We start from the raw sequence: 8777 nt of genomic DNA on the forward strand, positions 1-8777 counted from the left end.
CAATTTTAGACTTGTTTGAAATTTTGTGCAATTTCCTCTATTAGAACATGAAACAAATAGTTTTGAGAAGGCATCGATTAATTCATATATGATAATGAAAAATTAACTTTTGTTTCCTGCATTTGTCTCCACTGTAATTTTACAGCTTTTTTCTTTTTTGAATTTTTGCAATTTACCATGTTAGAAGATGAACGAGACAATTGTGAGACGTCAAATTAATTCATATATGCAAATGAAAAACTAATCTGGTCTATCCGTGATTATGTTGATTTATACAAAATTAAATACAAAGTCGACGGGGTTCAACAATACCGGTCCATCGATTGTGTTCAGTGAATTTCATAGACTGTAAGCCTTGTCACTAATATACCGTATTGGTTTATTTCCCTTAGTAGCATATTTGAAAAAAAAGTCACGTAAATTGGATAAGGTGATCAATGGTGTGTGAGGATGGGTAGTGGATGAATAAATGAATTTCTCACAACATACTAGTGCTTTGGTAAACATTTCCCTTAAGGATGTAGGTTGTTCAACCACAACTCATCACCTCACATCTTTGATCACCACTTTCAATTTATGTGGACTCTCATATGATCACATGGCTTATTTAGGCTTATTCGATTGCATAAAATTCAATTACTTATTATTTTATTAATTAAACAATCCTATTCAAAATATGTGCTAGTCATGGTCTATAAATATGTGTCATAGTCTAGTGCATTTATTAATGAAGTTGTTCAAAATCTATGCTAGACTATGCTTAGTTTTGTACTCGGCCTGATATAGTCTAGCATAGACTTCAAACTACTTCCACAAATAAATAACTCGACTATGATATTTATTCATAGACCATAACTAGCACATATTTTGAGAAAGATTAATTGATTAATAGAATAATCAATAATTGGATATTATGTAATTAAATGAGTCTAAACAAGTCATGTGCTCGTATGAGAGTCCACATAAATAGAAATTAGTGATCAAAGATGTGAGGTGATGAGTTGTGGTTGAACAAATGAATTCTCCACAACATACTTATGCTTTGGGTAAATATTGTCCCAAGCATGTTTGTTGTTCATCCACTACCCATCCTCATACATCCTTGATCACCTTATCTAATTTACGGGGACTCTCATACGATCACATGACTTGTTCAAACTTCTTTAATTACATAAAATCTAATTATTTATTATTTTATTGATTAAAAAATCCTTCTCAAAATATGTGCTAGTTATGGTCTATGAATATGTAGCATAGTCTAGTGCGGTTATTAAGGAATTAGCTCTTAGTATATGGTAGACTGTCTATCTATTCAGTGAATCATCTACCAAAATCCTGAGAAGGCATCGATTATAAATAAGGTCTATGAAATAAGACCAGCTAAAAAAAATTAAAATGTCAGATTTTTACAACGGTAATTAAGTACACATCAAATCAACACCCAACGGTAATATCTCACTTTTTTCTTCTATAAAAGGAAGGCTATTTTTGTGTTAACACTCTCATTTTTTTGGGATTTAATTTTTATTAACAACTACAATGTGTCAAGCATCCTAAAAATCAAATGCAAAAATGTCCTACATATGTCATTGTGGCAATCCAGCTATTTTTAGGACGTCACTCACCGATTGGAATCCAAGTCAAAAAAATTTTAACTGTGCGGTTGGAAAGGATAATGGCGGATGCTCTTTTTTTAAGTGGCTTGACGAAGACTCACTGACGAACAACCCATCGACATCAAATTTTTGAGGTGCTTCCAAGTTTTATATACTCCAAAGGCTTTGGAAATCCAACGAAAATAGAGATCTACTCATGACATTGCTAAAAGAAGTCAAAGAGCAAAGGGATTACTTGAAAGGATCACTAAAAGAAGTCGAAATGGAGAGGGATCAAGTAAAGCAAAGGCTAATTTTGGCCGAGGAAAAAGAGAAAGGCCTAAAAAATTTATTGTATGGTTTGTTATTGTTGTTGACTTTTTGGAAAGGTATGATAGGGATATAAGAAACTGAATAAATAGATGTAAGGTTTCTTAAATCAATCCTGGATTTAATCTATAATTTATAGAGAATTATGTCTTTGTCTTTTATCATCAACCTTTATAAACCATGATAGTTACTGTAATTAAATATATGAATTACTCAATCGATAGTCTGTTAAGTCTATAAATTATAGAGAAAAACTCCTATTATGTTTCCAATCAACCACTATAGATTAGGATAATAGCTGAACTGGTAACGCAATGCAGCCAACTGTTTAATCTAACGAGACAATGGAATAACTGAACATTATTTCATAAGTAAATGCCATCATTGACATGTTAAATATATGTAGTTCAATTATCCATAAAAAAACAAATCACTAAAAAAATAAATCATTAAGAAAATTGTTTGTTCCAAATCCACAAAACTACTTATTTTCTTGATTGAGTTCCGCAACAATGCCCATCACATCCACTTCTTTTTCTTCATGTTTTTCTCCTCTTCTTCAACTTCTTTATTCTCATTTTACCTTCTTTTCTTCTAATGATGATTTCTTCTCTTCTTCAGTGTTTTCAACTTCCTGTTCGACCACTAATTCGTCTTCAACTGCCTTCTCATTTTTGTCTTCTTCTTCTGATGATGATGATTTCTTTTCACCATCTTTTTTTGTTTTCTTCTCGTTTTCTTCTTCTGCTTCAGTTGTCATCTCATCATTTTTTTCTTTTGCTTTTTCTTCTTCTTCTTCTTCTTCTTCTTCTTTTACATCTTCTTCATCTACTGCATTCTCCTCTTCCGTTTCTTCTTCTTTCTTCTCTTCATTACCTTTTTATCTACTGCATTAATTTTCGTTACTGCGACTACAAGTTCTTCGAGGTTTACTTGATGCCAGCTACGAGGGGGACTGTTGAGGTACACTGTATTATTTTGAAAGGATTACAAAACATATGCAAGAAAATTAAATTGGAAAATAAAAAAATAAATTAATTTACCTTCTTCTTGTTGCTTCTTCTTATTCTTCTCGATTTTCCTCAGCCTCTCACATCTAACAAAATAAGCAATATCCAATAGACTTTTCTCGACCAAATCAATGCACTCGCGCAGGTCATCGTCATTAGAAGCGTCTGGTGAAGTTTTGAGTCCACTTGAATCAACACAATCACAAGCTCGTGGTGGACTTGGAACATAATGGTGGCCACCCAAATCTTCATTTTCGTCTGCGACCTCCGCTAATGAAGTCAGTACATTCACGCTTTTTACCTGCAACTTCAATGCACCGATGGACGTATCCTTAACTTCATCCGTGTATGGCTTAAAAGTTTTTATGTATCTCTGCTCCATCTCACGGACAGTAGGGGTAAGGTATGGGTGCATAATCTACAAAAAAATAAAAATAAATTACATGACATTCGCTAATATAATAATATTAATATCATAGAATAATAAATATAATTTTACCTTTTTGTTGTTTCCTTTGTACTTAAATGGGTCGCCTTCATTATGTTGTTGCACTTCGACGTGTGCCATCAAAGAAAATGGGGAATGGGCAGGGGAGAATCCAACGACTTGCCAGCATACTTTCCCAGATAAGGAAAGGCCTCATATATCCAAACCTGCAATCAATAGAAGCACAAGTAAGTCTACAATGTCTATGTATTACTATATAAATATGTAGGAGTCTATAATAAATCAATAAGATGGTAGATTATAAGTACCAGAAATGCCCGGGGAAAGCCAAATAATGTGTACGATGCATTATTTCTCTTGACAAAAGCTTCTTTCTGCTTGGTCAGATCAGTCTTGTTTTTCAGATAGCTCAAGGTTAGCTCAAAGGACTTCTTTCCCCATGGATACCCCCCGAAGAATTCTAAATCAACCGCGATCTTGATTTGGTCCGAATCCACCTTCTTTGACGGGTCCTTGCCAGCAGCATTGCGTACACAAACCAAACCAAAGAACACTTCAACTTTTGTTGATTATTCAACCTATTACCTTTCATAAGGCTAAACAACTTTACAACAGTAATGCTCTTATTCTTCATTACTTTAAAATGAAAACTTTCTCCATTTTGGAGGACTTTATTTATTTTTGATTCTCGGGGATATGCTGAACAATTCATCTCCATAATCAAAGAAAATTCCTTTAAGCCGAAACAAGCTGGCTTACCGTTCACACAAAATCAAATTTCATGCAGTTTTTGTATACGTCGCAGCAACATATAATGAACCATCTGTCCATTAAACTTAAAATATTTTGACATATGCCTCAAGTGTCCGAAACATGTCTTCTTAAAATCACAATACAACTTTTTTTCAACAAGAACCCGTCTAAACTCTCGATACACCACCATTCTTGCTCTCACAAAAATATTTGCAGGAAAAGAGCCAAGATCATCCATCTAGGTTGTTAGGCCGTATGACTCAACGAAGATATCTCTCACACAAATTGGCAAGAATAGGGGATCCTCCTTCCTGTCTTCGCTATCTCTCCTATCCTCACCATCCTTGCTATCACTTTTACTTTTTTCTTTACTTCTCCCCTCGCTTTTACCTTCACTATCCTCAACATCCTCACTCTTATGTGCACTACTTTTGTCATATTCAGAAATATCGACAAGGATTTTTTATTCAGTTTCTGACTCCGATTCATCAACTAAGGTTTTTTTACTCTTGGAAGTTTTCAAAACTTTTTCGGCTTTTCGCTTCCTACTGGTAGAAGCAGTGGAAGCAGGATTTTTAACTGCTCTATGAACTCTTCTCACCACTTATGATCTACAGTAAAAAATGAATCTGTAGTGGTCGATCTATTGACCACTGGTCTATTAATAAAAATGAACAAATACAGCCAAAATAAATCTACAGTGGTCGATCTATCGACCACTGGTCTATTAAGAAAAATGGGAAAACGCCTCACATCAAACATGCTAATCAAGCTCGAACTTCACCAGATATTGGCAGTGCAATTCGCAACAACAAGAACACCATTAAAATGGGTCCAATTCAGTACAAAAAATTTAAAATCAAATGCAATATAACTACAAAATTTGAAAAAAAAAATTAATCATTATCCAAGGCAAAACATGATTAAACATTCGAAATCGATAATGTTAACTAAAAATACTCAACTTTTGACTAATTCAATGAAGAACAGTGCAATTTTTGTCAAAATTGAAGAACACTAACATAAAGTGTCATAGAAAAAGAATACTAAAATGGATCTAAAATTGATTGGGAAAGAAAATTACACTTACCTGAGCAAGAGAAATTAAAAAAATTCATCTGAGAAAGCAAGAATCGACAAATTTTTTTGTTCAAAAATATAAGAACCAAAATCGGGAAAAGGGAGGTTTTGAGGAGAGAAAAATGTAGTTGAAAATATTAAATGATTTTAATAAATATTTTGAAAATAAAAAAATATAAAAAGGAACCATGTATAGTTTTTAAAAAGTTGTATTTTTTCTCCAAATTTTAAAAATATTAAAGGAACCTATGACCCCACAACCCTGACCCACTTTTTACCTTTTTCAAGACCTAATCCTAAAAAATAAATCAAAAAGAAATTTGGTGTCTATCCCACAAAATAAGTTTTGAAAGTGGGTAGGAATCAAAATTGTTTCGAGTAGTTATATGCCCTTGAGGTCTTGTCTAACTTTAGGGTTTAGACCTTTCTTCTATTTATCCTTGTAATCAACTCCTAATTACGTATATGCAGTTCTAAACATCATTATAACCTTTCAAAACCAGGCCTCCCTAGTACCAAAGATATATATATATGGAATTCCCAACTCTGAAACTTGGAAATATACATTTTTGCATTCTTATTTAATGGATTGGAACTAGAATAAATTACCTTTGTATATTAGGGGATATATCCGGTTACATTATCATCATCATATATATATATATATGAATATTGGTTTTCTCAACAAAAACAAGTATTCTCCAATTATATATCAAAACTTTGTGACACTGTATAGTTGAGTGTTGGATATTAGTTTAAGGACAGACAAGTTTGATCAATTAGAATCCATCTCTCCTAAAAAAAAAGTAGAATTCATCTAGTGTTGTACCAATTTGCAACTTCTGTTTATGTGTTTAGTGCTGTGAAATAATTATATGTGTTATGAATGTATTTACATTACAGTGAATGTCTATTAAGATTATTGATAAGATCTATCAAGATCTAGTTGATATCTACCAGGATTTGAAGTATCTATTTTTTGGTCAAAAATAGGAGTATTTTTCCCGATAAATAGAGGAGTTTTGTTCATTGTATCCTTAATCTGATGATCTCTCATCCTCAAGAGAAATAAAAAAGTTTCCCCTCTTCTCAGTTTATATTTCATACCTCTTTTCTATCTATTTTATTCTTGTTGTTCTTAGTTTATATTTCATAACAAGTTATCAACACGAGTCTCAAACTAATTGAGACAGATGAATGAGTATTTAAGTGTTTTTAATTTCTTATTGAAATTTAGTCCAGGTAAATACTAGCGTGGTTTCAAACTAAACGGTGCACCTAGGCCTGACTGGAATTCAAGAGAATGTAATATACTTACATTCTTCTCGAGGTAAAGTAATATGATTTTGGAGAAAGTTATGTTATCTGCAATATTTGATTTCTTTCTCTGAATTTAATTATCTAAATTCCTTAGGAGAGTTATTGAGTCTTGATTATTAAATTTGGCAGAGATGGTACTTTGACAGCAAATGTCACTTATGTTTCATGTTATTGTATTTCATGTTAAGACAATACTTCTCTTATTATAACTATTTACTTGAAGTTGTCTCTCAAAATTGGCAGTTTTGTTATAGACTAAGTTCGAGTTGTATTTTACTTTGGTCTATTATATTATTAGTTGAAGGTTTAATGATGGATTTTAATTTCATCGCATAAAAAAGATAAGACATCAAGTTAAAGTCCTGATGCACCATGATAAAATATTGGGTTTAAGACCCATCGATTTGTGCCTAAGACTCCTTTATATGGAAAAACCATTGAGATTGGATCTCAATGCACTATATTGGTGATATTATGATGCCTAGGACAAAATAATGTGTTTTTGATGAAAAGTCATGAAACTTGCTCATTGAATATGCTCCATTCCATGAAGTGAATGTGGTAGTAATATATGATAAGTTTGAAAGATGACAATTTGCTCCATTCTTAAAGTGAATGTGGTAGTAATATAGAGAAATTCTCTCTATCATATTTATGCCTCGATTTGCTCCTGAAGTAACAATATCACGAAAGAGGTTATAAGCTATCAAAATTTGATAGACTTAGGGCACGATTATATTTCATTCCTGGGATTGAGGATTTCGATTGTTTCAATATAAACATGCACTTGATTGTGCTCACCTCTAAATGAGGCAGAATAACTGAGAAGAGTTACTTTGAAATCTACTTCTAAAGTAGTAAATTTAAAATATATTCATGTAATAGTAAATCTGAAATTTACTAAAGTGAAAAATACATGTCATGGTAAACTTGAAGCTTACTAGTATAAAAGTTTATAAGTTGACATGAATGATTACGACATCTTAAACATGTGCATATTAAGTATTAAACATATATTGAAGAATTCAAAAATTCTTCATGAACTTTAATATTGCTTGTTCTCAAGATAAGTTGGTTGGACCAACTAATATTGGGATTGGATTCCTTGAAATCTGAAAAGTATAAAAGGTGAATAAGGGCCCGTTCCCCTGTCATGTGATCTATTAAGATGCATCAGTATAGGATGATACTATGTACATTTATTGTCAACCTGTAGATCGGCATTCATAAAGTTGTCTGCTCAATAAAATTGAGTTAAGAGCATAATTTTCGGATTGTGTAATCAAGACAATTCATCCTAATGATTATGGTTTGGCATTGAATGCCTTCGAAAAATATCTAAAACATTGCTAATGAGAACAAAACTTCATGTGTTGGTCTAAAATATGATATGTTGTGTACAATAGCACTTATATGCATTAGATCAGTAAATTATGATTATTTCTTTCCTCAAATAATATGATATGTTGTGTACATCGCATTGATGTGTGGTATGCGATTAATGAATATACCATGATGCACAAAGATGAATTCCTCAAATAATATGGAGGATGTATGTTAGTTTTCCTAACATAAGGGGGAGATTATAAGCAGTAATGAAGGAAGTTAGGAATCATCATCAATCCTCATTAAAAGGATAATTCAAGTCATATTCCAGAAGTATTTACTGACTCAAATTTAATCTCATATTTAAGATGTAAGTATTCCTATTTTTTGGCCGACAAAATCTACGCATGCGTAAAGCTCGATAAACCAATCGGTTCTAAATGAAATAGTCCTTGTAAAGAATAAGGAGCAAATAATCATAATAAGAAGGCAATGTGATCTTGAAGAGCCTACGACATCTCACTTCATGAAACTTATGAGAGGTTCAGGTACCTGAATATAATGAAGTGATGAGATCTCAAAATGTTATGTCATACTATGAACCGATGTAAAATGATATATCATTAATATCTTTGATACAATATTGTGCAATATTGTAAGACATTACGAGGATCTAAATTCTACGTTTATATAAGCATGCTGACGTAGAAACATTTATCAAGTGACATGAAAGGATGCATCTTGGTAAGTATAATATTTGATTTGTAGTCCAGACACTTGAAGATATCACACATATTGATATTGTCACTTGACAAAAATTCATATGAAAATTCCTAAAGGATTCAAAATGCCCGAAGCATATAAAGTTTTTGGAAAACTTGTTTATTATCCTTATGAGGGATAAATTGATGGATT

Source organism: Capsicum annuum, chromosome 5 (assembly GCF_002878395.1).
Source record: "Capsicum annuum cultivar UCD-10X-F1 chromosome 5, UCD10Xv1.1, whole genome shotgun sequence".
NCBI lineage: Eukaryota > Viridiplantae > Streptophyta > Magnoliopsida > Solanales > Solanaceae > Capsicum > Capsicum annuum.